This window comes from Xenopus tropicalis, chromosome 7, assembly GCF_000004195.4.
Source record: "Xenopus tropicalis strain Nigerian chromosome 7, UCB_Xtro_10.0, whole genome shotgun sequence".
Taxonomy (NCBI): Eukaryota; Metazoa; Chordata; class Amphibia; order Anura; family Pipidae; genus Xenopus; species Xenopus tropicalis.
Window position 1 is genome coordinate 70,656,200 of NC_030683.2, and position 14,287 is coordinate 70,670,486.

A 14,287-nucleotide genomic window follows, 5' to 3' on the forward strand; every position below is an offset into this window, starting at 1 on the left:
TTTGTTTCAGGAAAATCAGCAGTTGAATCCCAAGCAGCTCACACGTGCAGCTCCTACATCTACACTTAGCTCTTCCTTAAACACCCCCATGGCTGTCCAGCCCACACCCTCCTGCTAGGTAACCCTTGACTCTCTTAAAGGGGTGGTTCCTAAAGGGGTCAGAACCTAAAAAACAGGGTTATCCAAGATATATCCCTTCCATATATATATGTATTGTACAAGTTTGATGGGATATATCTTGGATGGGAGGTATATAACCCTCTTTATAATAGGCACTTGCCAAAACTTTTCAGCTGCCTGGGTGCCGAGTGTGGAGATAAAAAAAAAACTGATCATTTATTTGTGTGGAATCGACGTTTAGGTCCCAACACCTGGACCTGGATCTTGAGAAAGGTCCAGGTGTTGGGACTGAAATGTCGATTTCAGGGTGGTATGAGGGCCCGACGTCCACAGGTGGGGATTGCGCTTACAGCCCAACACCGTGCAGGACATTTTGCATTTGCCAGAGAACACGAAGATTGGCAAATTCGCCACTGAAAGTTCTGCTGCCTGCAACATCCTCCAGCATGACCGGTTTGGCAGTGGGTCATGAAATGGTGTGGGGTGGCATTTCTTTGGGAGGGCCGCACAGCCCTCCATGTGCTCGCCAGAGGTAGCCTGACTGCCATTAGGTACCGAGATGAGATCCTCAGATCCCTTGTGAGACCATATGCTGGTGCGGTTGGTCCTGGGTTCCTTCTAAAGCAAGACAATGCTAGACCTCATATGGCTTGAGTGTGTCAGCAGTTCCTGCAAGACGAAGGCATCGATGCTATGGACTGGCCCGCCCGTTCCCCTGACCTGAATCCAATTGAGCACATCTGAGACTTCATGTCTCGCTCCATCCACCAATGCCACGTTGCACCACAGACTGTCCAGGAGTTGGTGGATGCTTTAGTCCAGGTCTGGGAGGAGATCCCTCAGGAGACCATCCTCCACCTCATCAGGAGCATGCCCAGGTGTTGTAGGGAGGTCATACAGGCACGGGCCACACAAACTACTGAGCCTCATTCTGACTTGTTTTAAGGACATTACATTAAAGTTACAGCCTGTAGTGTTTTTTTCCATTTTAATTTTGAGTGTGACTCAAATCCAGATATCCATGGGTTGATAAATTTGATTTCCATTGATAATTTTTGTGTGATTTTGTGTGATTTTGTCAGCACATTCAACTATGTAAAGAATGAAGTATTTAATAAGAATATTTCATTCATTCAGATCTAGGATGTCTTATTTTTTTATAATATACTTTTTGCACTTTAACAGTGTCCATTTTTGTAACATTTTATATATATATATATATATATATATATATATAATACTATTTACATTTCTTATGTTACATAGCCCAACATAAGTTATGAGAGTGTTTATATAGCAAAAAAAAAATAAAACAGTTATAAATGTTTACTGGGAAGTATCACAAAAATAAAAATGTAATATAAAGCTTTATCTAATGGAAAAATAAATATTTCCACATATAATCAATTAAAATATCTCTACCGGTTCTTAATTTATTATCCCTTCTCAGCAATTTGTCTTTCCTTATGCAGCTTTGTGTCAGAGTTAATCATTTTGAAACAGTTAGCTCTAATACATTGTCTGCATAAGGGGAGCACACATTAATGTACTTCACTAAAATGTCAATAAAAATATGACTCCTTACAAAAATATGACTCCTTTACAAAGAGAGACAGATTACAAAATTGAGAGTAAGTTGATGTAACTCATGTACAGAAGAAGCTCATGTTAAATTTTCATTTCTGCAATAGTTCCCTGTTTAAACAACCAAAATCCTATAACTATTTTAGACTGGAACTCATTTCTTTCCTTAAATAGAAATATAATCAAAGATAAAACTAGAAAATATTCTAATTTCATTTTCCTATAGATAATTATATAACATTTGGCATCTTTTTCTATACAGGGAGTTAACCTCAACCACAAACTCTGGCCAAATTATTAGGAAAATGGTCAAATGCTTGCTTGATTTTACTAAGTGAAAGAAGCATGTCAAAAACATAGGTGACCCAGTTGCCAGAAAAAAGTATTACTTGTTTTCTAAGCCTCTAAATAACTGGTCTACAATATCCCTTCAGCTCTCTCAGTCACATTTCCCATCCTGTCCCATGGTCACATTTTGTCCTGTCTAACATACATTCAACACCCTTTAACATTCTGTAGTTTTGTTCAGTTGCAGGGTGCATCCTTTGGCTAGTATCAAATCCTAAATTGGGCTTATAACTGAAAGTTGATCTTGCCTGAGAAAAGAATCTATAACTATCTCAGGTTTCTATATCTTCAGCAAATTATTAGGTTGGTAAGCCAAAATGTTTCAGATGCAACCCATATCCTTCTGGAATAGTTTCAAATCCATACCTGGATGTGGTTTCTCGCTACTTTTCCCATTCCAATAGCAAGGTTTTGTAATCTGTAAGGACAACCAGAAACTACTCTTGCATTTTACCTTGCAACATACATTACTGATCTGTGTAAGGGAAGCTGAAATTCTACAAACCCTATCACAATAATTATGTTCTAAGGTATTTAATATGTTTTCATATTTATTTCTCTTTATCACTAATCATGTGCTGTTAAAAGTCTTCTAATTAAAAGGGAACCTTACAGAAAGCAAACAGACATTGTCCCTAATGTAGTGAAGCATTTTCTACATAGACAATATCCTTTCATAATGCTTATATGATATATGTGTAAAATAAATTCTCAATTATCAGCAGAATCATGGTGTGCTACAAAATATTTTGCAAAAATACAACTTCCATTATTTCTCTACCCAGTTAAATCATGGGGGTTTGCTTGAAGAAGTTGTTTAACAAACATGCAGACATGCTCTAGCCAGTAATCACGGATTCAGTACAAGTATGGGATTTTTTTTAAATCTGGAAACCCATTATCCACAAAGTTCTGAATAACAGGGAGGCCATCTCCATAAACTCTATTATAAACAAATAATGCTAATTTTTAAAATGAATTCCCTTTTTTTCTGTAATAATAAAACAGTACCTTGTACTTGATGCCAACTATACTTGGCTATAATTAATGCTTTCTTTTCGGACGAAAAACAATCCGAAATTAATGCTTACAAGATTTTTTAGCAGATTTAAGGTTTGGAGATTCAAATTATGGAAAGACTGCTTATCTGGAAAACCCCAAATCCCGAGCATTTTGGATAACAGGTCCTATACCTGTATCAACATACAGCACACATCAGCGCCAAAAGCAACAAGGGAATAAGAATAACAACCATCTAGTGTAATAAATTAAAGGAGCACTATACCCCCAGATGCTAAAAGCCCCCTTAACTTTCACTGCCTTGATCCCACTCACCTCTCCCTTATTGCATAGTTCCTAAGTTTAAACTCTGTCCCTGACGCTAAACCCTAGTGCAGCAGCGTACCTGGCAAACATCTTCTTACCAACTGAAGACACTTCGGGTCTCACCACCTTTGGGTTTCACCTCCTGCTTGTGCATGCGCAGTTTAAGCTGATTTCCTGCTACCTCCAACTGCACATGCACAAGCAGGTTCGTATCGGTGGAGAGACCCAAAGTGTCTGCAGTTGCAGGGAAGATGTTGGCCAGGTATGCTGCTGTGCTACTCTGCAGTTTTAACTAGCAGTTAGCGATAGGGACAGTGTTTAAACTTAGGAACTAATCAATAAGGGAGAGGTGAGGGGGGTCAAGGCAGTGAAAGTTAAGGAGGCTTTTTAGTGCCCAGGGGTATCGTTCTCCTTTAATATTAATATACACCCATATGTTGTAAGTTCACAGTGAACCATAAAACCACACATAAAAACAATTCCAGTGTCTTTCTCAACTGTGTGCTTGTGCTTTACACTCCTTAAAGCTTCCTGTTCCCCAGTGAGTGGCAACTTCCTAGAAATAAGCTTTTATATGCATATCAAAAGAATCTTTTGTAGCTTCCCATTCTCTCTATAACATCACTTTCAGTGCATATAACAAGGTTTAAACATCACCCGGTTCCCTCAGGCAAAGTCCCTCAGTGTACAAGCAGGATTGTGGGAGTATGGAGTTTTGCAGGCGCCTCTTCTCTCATTTGTGTTCCACCTTGTGTTCCATTGCACTCTGGGCCTTGTGATGTTTAAATGTTGACATATGCGCTGAGCAAAGTGATTTTACAGAGAAAGTTGGCCACACCGAAAGGCATCAGGTGAGCATCATATCTGTGCTTTTTGAAAATTGGAACTTAGACACTGGAATTTAGGGTTACTACATGACGTCATTAAAAAATGCTCATACTGCTTTTTAAATTAATAAATAATGTAGAAGTGTGCTAGAGTTTGCTATTGCCTAACCATCCCTTTAAATGTGCATATGAAATATATTGTGCATAACATAGCAAACTCTATTTTTAATAAGGGTTAGTAATGAAGGGATTAGTTAGCAACCAGTCCTGTTGTATAGATTTCAGCATGGTGCTTTATCATTAAAGGATTATAAATGATAAATTCTTCATTAGTAGCGATATCCACTTTTAAAAAGGGCAGTGACAATCTACAATGTAATGTACAATGTAAGAGTGGATGCCAACATTAAAGTCATGGAACTCATCATGCACACTTTACTTGATACAGTATAGCAATTTTTATTGATACAGTATAGCAACAATTATTTGCAGGCATATGTACAACAGTCCTTCCACATGGGCAACTCCATTGGAAAAAACAATGTGATGTGACTGAAAAAGGGGTAAAGCTATACATAAGATGAACAACTTGGGGTAGAAAAATTGTTTTGAACCCCTTAGATGACATCCTGTGCTAGTTTCTGTGTTAGAGGTGTTAGCAGTAACATGTTATGGATATTGAGGTGCTAATATTTATACTAAATATTGATTTTGCACAGAAATGCCTCCTTGTTTTATTACAGAGAGGCCCAAGTTTTGTAATTGAAATGAGAAAACCTTTACATTAATCAATATAATTATCTACTAGCAATACATCTCAATGCAGTTGTGCCTGGAAAGTGTGTGCTGCTATTACAGTTATCCTATTTGCCTTAGTTAATAAAATGAATATTGAAGCTCATACATACAAACAAGTAAGAATATTATGTGCAACTTTCAGTTTGTTTAAAATGTATTTTTATTAAACAAAAATTCAAGGTAATCCTTGTTTAAAAATATTCCCTTTAAATCCACATCTCCCAGCAAGAAACTTAAAGTGCAGGATTATGCTGTGTAATGTAAGTACAAGGAGCACAATCTACAAACAGGAGATCACCTTGAAGGCACCTCTACTACATTACCCAACCATAATAGCATTACAGACAATGTAATGAAGTTGCCGTGATAAACGGTAGCAGCTGTAATATGTTACCTGCCCCTCTGGCTTTGCTGTATTGCACAAGTAAGATACCAGCAAACAACATTTTCTTTACAATTCATCTTTTTCTACTTTGTTTTGTGTTGAGTTTGCTAAATGTTAAAAAAAAACCTTGGGATGTATGAAAGGGTAAAACCTGTAACATTTGGGAAACTTGGTGTTCTCCTTATTTCACTGTCAAGGGCACACAATCTCTGTAATTCTAGTGCCAATTTAGATGGCAATTTGCCGACACAGTGTAGTATTTACTGCCAACATTATTCAGAATATTTTGATATTAGTAAACTTTTAATTAGAAAATTATTTAAACATCAATGCAAAATATGTATGCCCTTTATTAACAGGGAACTTATGGAATTCTCCTGGAGACAGATAATACAAATGAAAGGAAAGTGGTTTTGCAACAGTTATTATAACTTATAAAGTGAATCTCTTGGCAAAAGCCTGTTGAGCTTTGGCCTTCCGCTGTCACATGGTTACCTTGCTGGCTTCTAAGTGACTGTGTGCTTCAGTTAAGGGGTCTAAACCTTTCACTAATTTGGAGACATCAAGCTACTATGCTAGCACTGTTCAATCTTGCATTCCTAGAGCCACTGTGCAACTACTGTATTTGCTTCTAGAATACCTTAAAGGTTTCTTAGTTCTGCAATCACCATTTCAAAACTTCAGAGTTTTACAATGGGAAATAATAACTCTCTAGGCTTATTTTGTTATTTGCTACCCCTTCACTATATATATACTAAATAAAATAGCAAATGGTATTCTTGTTCATTTCATTATTTTCTGGAATGTGTGTTATCTACAGTTGTATATCTCTATAGACTGCAATCTCCCCGGGGTAATTTCTGGTTATTATTACTCTAAGTAATAAAAATAACCAAGGAACATGTCAACTTCTGTGTATGTATTTGAATATAATCTATGACTTTATTTACCTGATGTGTATAAGATGTGTATTGCTACCGTTTTATATCAATATTTACAGTTTCGTAACAAGATGTTATTGGGCCCCACATCAATTAATTTAGGGGTCAAAAACATTGGTAAGTTGACCCATTCTACCAATATATATTAAACTGCTAATTAATTAGTGCCTTGCTGGGCCCCCCTGCAACCGCAGGTTCTGCTTCCCCTGTAGTTATGCCACACACCCGTAGTGACAAACTTATGAAAAGCACAGTAAACCCGGAACTAAGCTGTAGTGTATCTCATAAGAAACCCCCAGATGATTTTTTTTTTCTCAAGGATCCCAAATTAAATATCATTTTTATAAATGGTTTAGAATATTATAGGGACATGAATACTTAAAGAAGCCACACAGGTGCAACTTGTATGCTGCATTTATTGTGACCACCTGTGCATAACATTAATGAAGGGTGGGTTGTGCTTCCTAAAATGTTGATGCACCAGGTGGTCACAATAAAAGAGGTAATCTCCAACCGCAGTTGCATGTGTACAGCTCTTTTAAGTATTCAAATTACTGATAATACAGTACTCATTCTGCACCAACAGTCCAGTGAATTGTAGATTGTGTGGGTTGCGCGGCCATAACTTATTTATAATATTATAGGGGTCATAAACTTAGTAAAAAGCAGGGTTTACATTTTAAAAAACAGGTATAAACACACTGTGCACCTTGCCCTGTGCTGAAAGCCCATAGATGCAGGTCTTTGTGCTTCGAAAAGGAACACAAGGAGCTGCACCTCCCTGATGAATGCAGCACTGAATTACTGAGGGTAGCCTAAGGGAGGCACAGGCCACTCCTGGGCCCTGGTCTTACTGTCAGCTAAATGGCACACATTAACAAGGGTGATTAGGTCACGTGAAAATTCAGGGGCACATCTAAAAAATCCAGCTAGCAGGGCTGCACTGATTGCATTGCAACTTGTATTTATTAGGTGTCCATGAATTTTCAAGTGATCTGGTCACCCTAATATTAAGTATAGCTGTGCTACACCTGCAGGGCCGGATCTTGAACTAGAGTGCAAGGTGGAAGGTGCTTGGCTCCACTTAAATCCCCTGACATAATTCTTCAAATAAGTACTAAAGGAAGCAATTTTTTCACTGCTCTAGCCCTTTCCATTGGGGGTTTAATGGGGGATTTAATAAATGACCTCTTCTTATGTGTCCTTGTTTTTTTTTCTTGAGTGCTATAGCCTCCCCAAGTTTGGATCAGAAGTCAGTTATATCGACAGAAAATGGAGGTACTTCTATTGGGCAAACTCACTGCTGAAGCTACAAACAACACAGTGGCTTCCTCACTGATGAGAAAAATAGTCCGCTTTGGTGTAACAATATAAGTAGTACACTGCACAACTTTCAGGTTATAGGTTTATTTCAGCATCTATTCTAACTGAATACCCTATCCCTTTAAGTTCAAATACGTATTTTATATAAACAGAAAATACAGGCAAGCTACTGCCTTGTTTCTAAAACATCCAACCTCTTGGTACACTTTTATTTATATGACAGAAAAAAAACATTTAATGATAAAAATGTAAATTATAATGGACGTGTGTGAAGTAAATATACAGTTAAACATATTTCTGAACATTTCTGAAACAAAGAGACTCTTGGCCTTATTAGAGTCAAGAAGCCTGTTCATTATTGTTTTTCAGACGCTTTTTAAAGATCCACTAAATAAAGTTATGCAGAATCATTGATAGGATTAAACAAATTAACCTCAATAGGCATGTCAAGGAGCTGTGTAACACCACATCTGTTTATTTATTTTCATTTTTTGACAATGGGAGTACTTTTTTTAATTAGGGTATATAATGATAAGAAACCCCACAAAGCCTTAAGGGCAGGGGGGCATGAATGGGAGGACAGGGGAGACAGTACACAGGTAGGAAGGGGTCACTGTGAGATGATGACAAGGGGGTGCAGTTTACTTAAAGAGAAGTGGTCAGTGGGGACTTTCTCTTTCTTACCTGGGCAGTCCAGCAGCAGCACCATACAAGACAGCCACCCACCCCTTTTGACATACAGGCTGGGTTACATAGTTACAGAGGGTTAAAAAAGTGAACCCAGCACACACAAACTTATACTGACCTATCTATACACTCACATACATAAACCATATATACCATACATCAATACTAACTGTAGATTTTAATATCACAATAGCCTTGGATACTATGCTTGTTCAAGAACTCATCCAGGTCCCTCTTAAAGGCATAAACAGAATCTGCCATCACAACATCACTAGGAAGGGCATTCCCCAACCTCACTACCCTCACCGTGAAAACCCCACCTACGCTGCTTCAAATGAAAGTTCCTGGTTATGGTTAAAGGGGTTGTTCACCTTAAAATTAACTTTTAATTTATTGTAGACAATGATATTCTAAGACAATCTGAAACTGGTTTTTATATTTCATTATTTGTGGTTTTTCAGTTATTTAGCTTTTTGTTCAGCAGCACTCCAGTTTGAAATGCAGCAGCTATCTGGTTGCTAGGACCTGGTTTACCTTAGCAACCAGGCAGTGGTTTGAATGAGAAACATGAATATGAATAGGAGAGGGGCTGAATAGAAAGATAAGGAATAAAAAGTGTCCATAACAATTAAATTGTAGCCTCAAAGAGAAATAGTTTTTTGGCTACCAGGGTCAGTTTCCCCATTTGAATTCTGGAAAGATATGAGGGAGGAAGGCAAATAATTTGAAAACTATTAATACTAGATAATGAAGACCAATTGAAAAGTTGCTATGAATAGGTTATTCAATGACGTTAACTTAAAGGTGAACCACCCCTTTAACAGGAGTTAGGGGAGATAACAGGCGACTTGAGCTCTTGGGCTGAGGTCAGTGAAGGCATTGGGTCTCATAATGGCAACAGGGTGAACAACATTCTGTTGGTGTATTGCATCTGATGGGTCATAAAAGACAAATAAGATACAAGGCTATGGAAAAAAATTCAGTGTACAGGACTGAGCATTCAAGGACCACTTGCCCAGTGAAATTAGGCTTGGGTTAGATAGGGTTATAACACATATTGTATATTAGGTTGTATTTTATTATCTGTTATTCTGGAAACCTAGCTTAAAATGTACAGTTGTTTAATGGTTCTGGATCATTCTTTCTGTCAATAAAATTGTGGCCATTACTATCCATTACTATTATGTGGTGTGTTTAATTATGAAAAAGGGAAATGTAATTGTCTGGGGGAGGATTGCAGCCATGGAAAGTGTAGAATAGGGTAAAAGGAGGAGGCAATCTCTGGACTTCCCTAATCATGCACACAATGCTCACATGCAACAAAAATGGTTATCTCTGTCTTTTTTTTTCCTATGAGGCCCCATTTGGCCCAAATACAGTTTGTAAAACAAAAAAAAATACATTCTAATATTTTGTCTTTTAAATATAGCAAATTACATTAATTGTGCAGTTTGGAATTTACTACATATTTATATAGTTATACTGTATATTTTGTTCATGTTTTTTACATAATTCATTCTGTAACTTTAGACATGCTGGAAACAGTATTATTAGTTTAAAGTGGAAAGAAACTTGTCCACCCAGTGCTGGGCAGAGAGACATTATTTTTTTTCTCTAGTAGTGGTGGGGAGGAGAGCAGAGCTAGGCCTAACAGATGGTGGTTATAGGGGATGTGATCATTAGGAAAGTGGACAGGGTAATCTGTTGAGGGGATAGCTTAAACCAAACGGTTTGCTGTCTTCCTGGTGCCAGGGTTCGGCATGTGGTTGATCGGGTTGACAAATTATTGGGAGGGGCTGGGCATGACCTGGCAGTATTAATGACAAAATGAATGGTAGGAGGAGGACCTTAAAGAGTTCAGGGATCTAGGCTCTAAGATTAAGGAAAGGTCCTCCATTGTAATTATTTCTAAAGTTTTGCCGGTGCCACGTGCAAGTTTAGGGAGACAGCGGGAGCTTAGGGAGATAAATGCGTGGCTAAAGTCTTGGTGTAGGAAGGAAGGGTTTGGGTTCCTAGAGCACTTGGCTGACTTTTCTTTGGGGTACAATCTATACAGCCGTGACGGATTGCACCTCAATGGAAGGGGGTCTGCTGTGCTAGGGGAGAGAATGGTTAAGAGGCTGGAGGAGTGTTTAAACTAGACAAGGGGGGGGGGGTGGTGAGCTAGAGTTTTATGGGAAATCTAGTGTAGATGGGGCAGTGGGATTAGCAAAGGGTTGTGGGGGAGACTAATATTCGCCTTAGCTCTAACTCTCCGTTAGCTAATGTAAACATCAGAGGGAGAGGTAGTAATCTCCGCTGCATGCTGGCTAAAGCGCGAAGCATGTCGGGTAAATTAGGGGAGCTGCAGGCTATTGCAGTTATTGAAAATTATGATTTAATTGGTATCACTGAGACCTGGTGGGATGAAAAATGTGACTGGATGTGAATTTATATGGTTACACACTTTTTAGGAGGGACAGAGAGATTAAAAAGGGTGGAGGGGTTTGTCTTTATGTAAAGTCAGATTTAAAGCCATGTAATAAAGACATTACCAATGAAAACATTGAATCTTTTTGGGTAGAAATTTCAGTAGGGCTGAAGGTCACAAAGATAATGATCATTGGTGTATCATTGGTGTATGTTATAATCCACCCCATATAGATGAGCTTTAAGTTAACGTTTAAATGGAAACTTCAAAGTTATTATGGGAGACTTTAATTATCCGGACATTGACTGGAGTAATGGGGTGGCTAAGTCAGAAAAAGCTAGTAGGTTTGTAAATATGCTAAATGACAACTTTTTATTTCAGGCGGTTCAAGAACCTACTAGGAATGACTCTATTTTGGAGCTAGTAATATCTAATAACACTGAACTCATATCTAACATTTGTGTGGATGAGCATTTGGGGAACAGTGATCACAACATGGTTTCCTTTGAGATAATGCTGCAGAGACAGCTCTATAAGGGATTAACTAAAACGCTTGATTTTAGACGTGCAGACTTTGCCACTTTAAGGGCATCTCTGCAATGTGTCAACTGGGAAAGGCTTTTCATAGGGTTAGACACAGAAGGAAAATGGAACATCTTTAAAACATTGCTTTGGAGGTATACACAACAGTATTTCCCCCTTGTAAGTAAGGAGAGGCATCGCAAAGCAAAACCTTTATAGCTGAATAAAAGTGTTAGTGTCGAGGTTGGTAAGAAAAAACGTGCTTTTAAAGCATTCAAGTTAGCTGGGACAGCAGAAACTTTCATCAGGTACAAGGAAGCAAATAAAGCATGCCAAAAAGCTATGGATGCTGGAATGTCAGTTGATGTAATCTACTTGGACTGTATCTATATATATATATATATATATATATATATATATATATATATATATATATATATATAAAACAACAAATGGAGACAACTGGCACTCACGTTTTAAGGAAAAAATTGCCTGGGTGCAGCATTCAAAACAGGAAACAAAAGTAGAAAATGAAGAAGCCGCTCTCACAGGTCTTATGTGCAAACTTAAAATGTCTTTTATTATGTGGTGAACTGACGTTTCGGCTGAACCTCAGCCTTTCTCAAAGTTGAGAAAGGCTGAGGTTCAGCCGAAACGTCAGTTCACCACGTAATAAAAGACATTTTAAGTTTGCACATAAGACCTGTGAGAGCGGCTTCTTCATTTTCTACTTATATATATATATATATATATATATATATATATAAGAAAAAGGAAAAGCAGTCACTCACGTCTCAATAAGGTCACAGGTGCCTGGGTGCAGTATATAACATCAAATAGTACAAAAGTCAAAAAGATGCCGCACTCACAGGTCTTAGTGAAAAACAAAGAAAATTATTTATTGTGTCAGACTAATGTTTCGGCTGTGTCCACAGCCTTTCTCAAAGTGAACAAATACAAGCTGCCACTAATCATAGCCACATACATGGAGCAGAAAATGACCACCCGCATATCGTGCAGGCTGTCATTTATCATAGCAGCATACACGAAGCAGGTAATCGCCTTAATAAATCCTGGAAAGTACATAGCAGGACCCTTATGTTGTTTTGCGTCACACTATGGGGCTGATTTACTAAGACACGATTTCGAATCCGAATTGGAAAAATTCCGATTGGAAACGAACATTTTGCGACTTTTTCGTATTTTTTGCGAGTTTTTCGGCGTCTTTACGATTTTTGCGTAAAAACGCGAGTTTTTCGTAGCCATTACGAAAGTTGCGAAAAGTCGCGATTTTTTCGTAGCGTTAACACTTGCACGCAAAGTCGCGCCTTTTTCATAGCGTTAAAACTTAAAAGGCGCGACGTTTCGCGCAAGTTTTAACGCTACGAAAAAATCGCGACTTTGCGCAACTTTCGTAATGGCTACGAAAAACTCGCTTTTTTACGCAAAAATCGTAAAGACGCCGAAAAACTCGCGTTTTTACGCAAAAATCGTAAAGATGCCGAAAAAAATCGCAAAATTACCGATCATTACGAAAAAAACGCAATCGGACGCATTCGGCCCGTTCGTGGGTTAGTAAATGTGCCCCTATGTCTCCACCTAATGTGTCCCAATTCAAAGCACCCTTTCCCTCAGCTGGAAATATACCGCTTCCCCTTCTCCTCTCTACCGTGAATTTGGAGGGCAGTGACTAGCACAAAGCGCTATAGCGCTTAGGTTACCATGGTAACCCGTACACTTAAAAGGAACTCTGGCGACCTGACTATGGCAACTAAGGAACCGGCGCTGTATATTATAACATACAGATAGCTACACAATCCAGTCCCAGTGGGGACCTACTTATAATTCCCTTTTCTGACACTAATTGAGTCTTACGATGTGTACCTATATGGATCGCTTAAAGCTACTTTATGGTGAAGGAGTGGGAGTTGCAGTTCAGCTATGACAGGTGGCTATCTCTGACTTTTCTATTCTTTTGCTTATTCTGTGCACTAAATCTGTATAATGATCTTTTACTCTATTTATTTCCCTTTTGATGATTTTATTTTATTTATAAGTAATTTCTAATGTTTGTTTTGCACTTGGTGGGTGGGCAATCACTAATTACACAGTACATGACGTCATCAGTAGAATTTTGGCGCCATTTTGGGTTTATGAGTAGGTTTGCTGTAATGTTTGTTCACTTTGAGAAAGGCTGTGGACACAGCCGAAACGTTAGTCTGACACAATAAATAATTTTCTTTGTTTTTCACTAAGACCTGTGAGTGCGGCCTCTTTTTGACTTATATATATATATATATATAAATCAAAATAAAACAGCCAGCACCAAGGGTCTTTGTGTTTGAAAAAATCTCTTGTGTATTATAATTGCATGTACAACCGACGTTTCGGTCCCTTTTGGGACCTTTTTTTGGAGTGTGGTGCTGTCGTGTGGACTTTTATATATATATATATATATATATATATATATATATATATATATATATATATACACTGTATATTGCAAAATTAAGATGCTAGCCACAGAAGGGTTCATTTTTTCATTTATACTGCATATTTTAAAAACTCAAGTCTGGACAAAGGGTTCCTTTCCTATTAAAGTTAGTGAAGTGGTTGGCCATTTGATTAAAAAAAATGTGAACAGTTTTCTCCCTGTGAAGTGTGCTAATTTCAGCTTTCCAAATCAATTCTATGCTGATATGAACAGTTATAATAATTTGCCTAAAGGCATTTAAAATAGGAAAGGTGTGTAGTGAACCAGAGCAGAGCAGTACACATAAATCCATCTAAATAGTTTTGATTTTGGTCTGGTATCAATATTTTGTGAATTTATGTATTATGGCGTTGTGATTAATTTTGTCTGTACAAGTACTACTCATACCTGGCTCCTCAGAGAATAATTTCTGCCCTAAGGACCAACAGTTCTGTCTATATCAGACATTTCTGGTTGTTTTTTAATGAATGACCACATAGCTATATGTTTGTGAAGGAGGAATTCTGACACACACTTTTGTGG

General features: G+C 37.9%; 1 protein-coding gene across 2 annotated transcripts in view; it reads right to left on the reverse strand.

The window, feature by feature from the left end:
- Window positions 1-14,287, reverse strand: part of kirrel3 (kirre like nephrin family adhesion molecule 3) — a 731,102-nt gene that overhangs the window by 37,506 nt on the left and 679,309 nt on the right. The window lies entirely within an intron of this gene.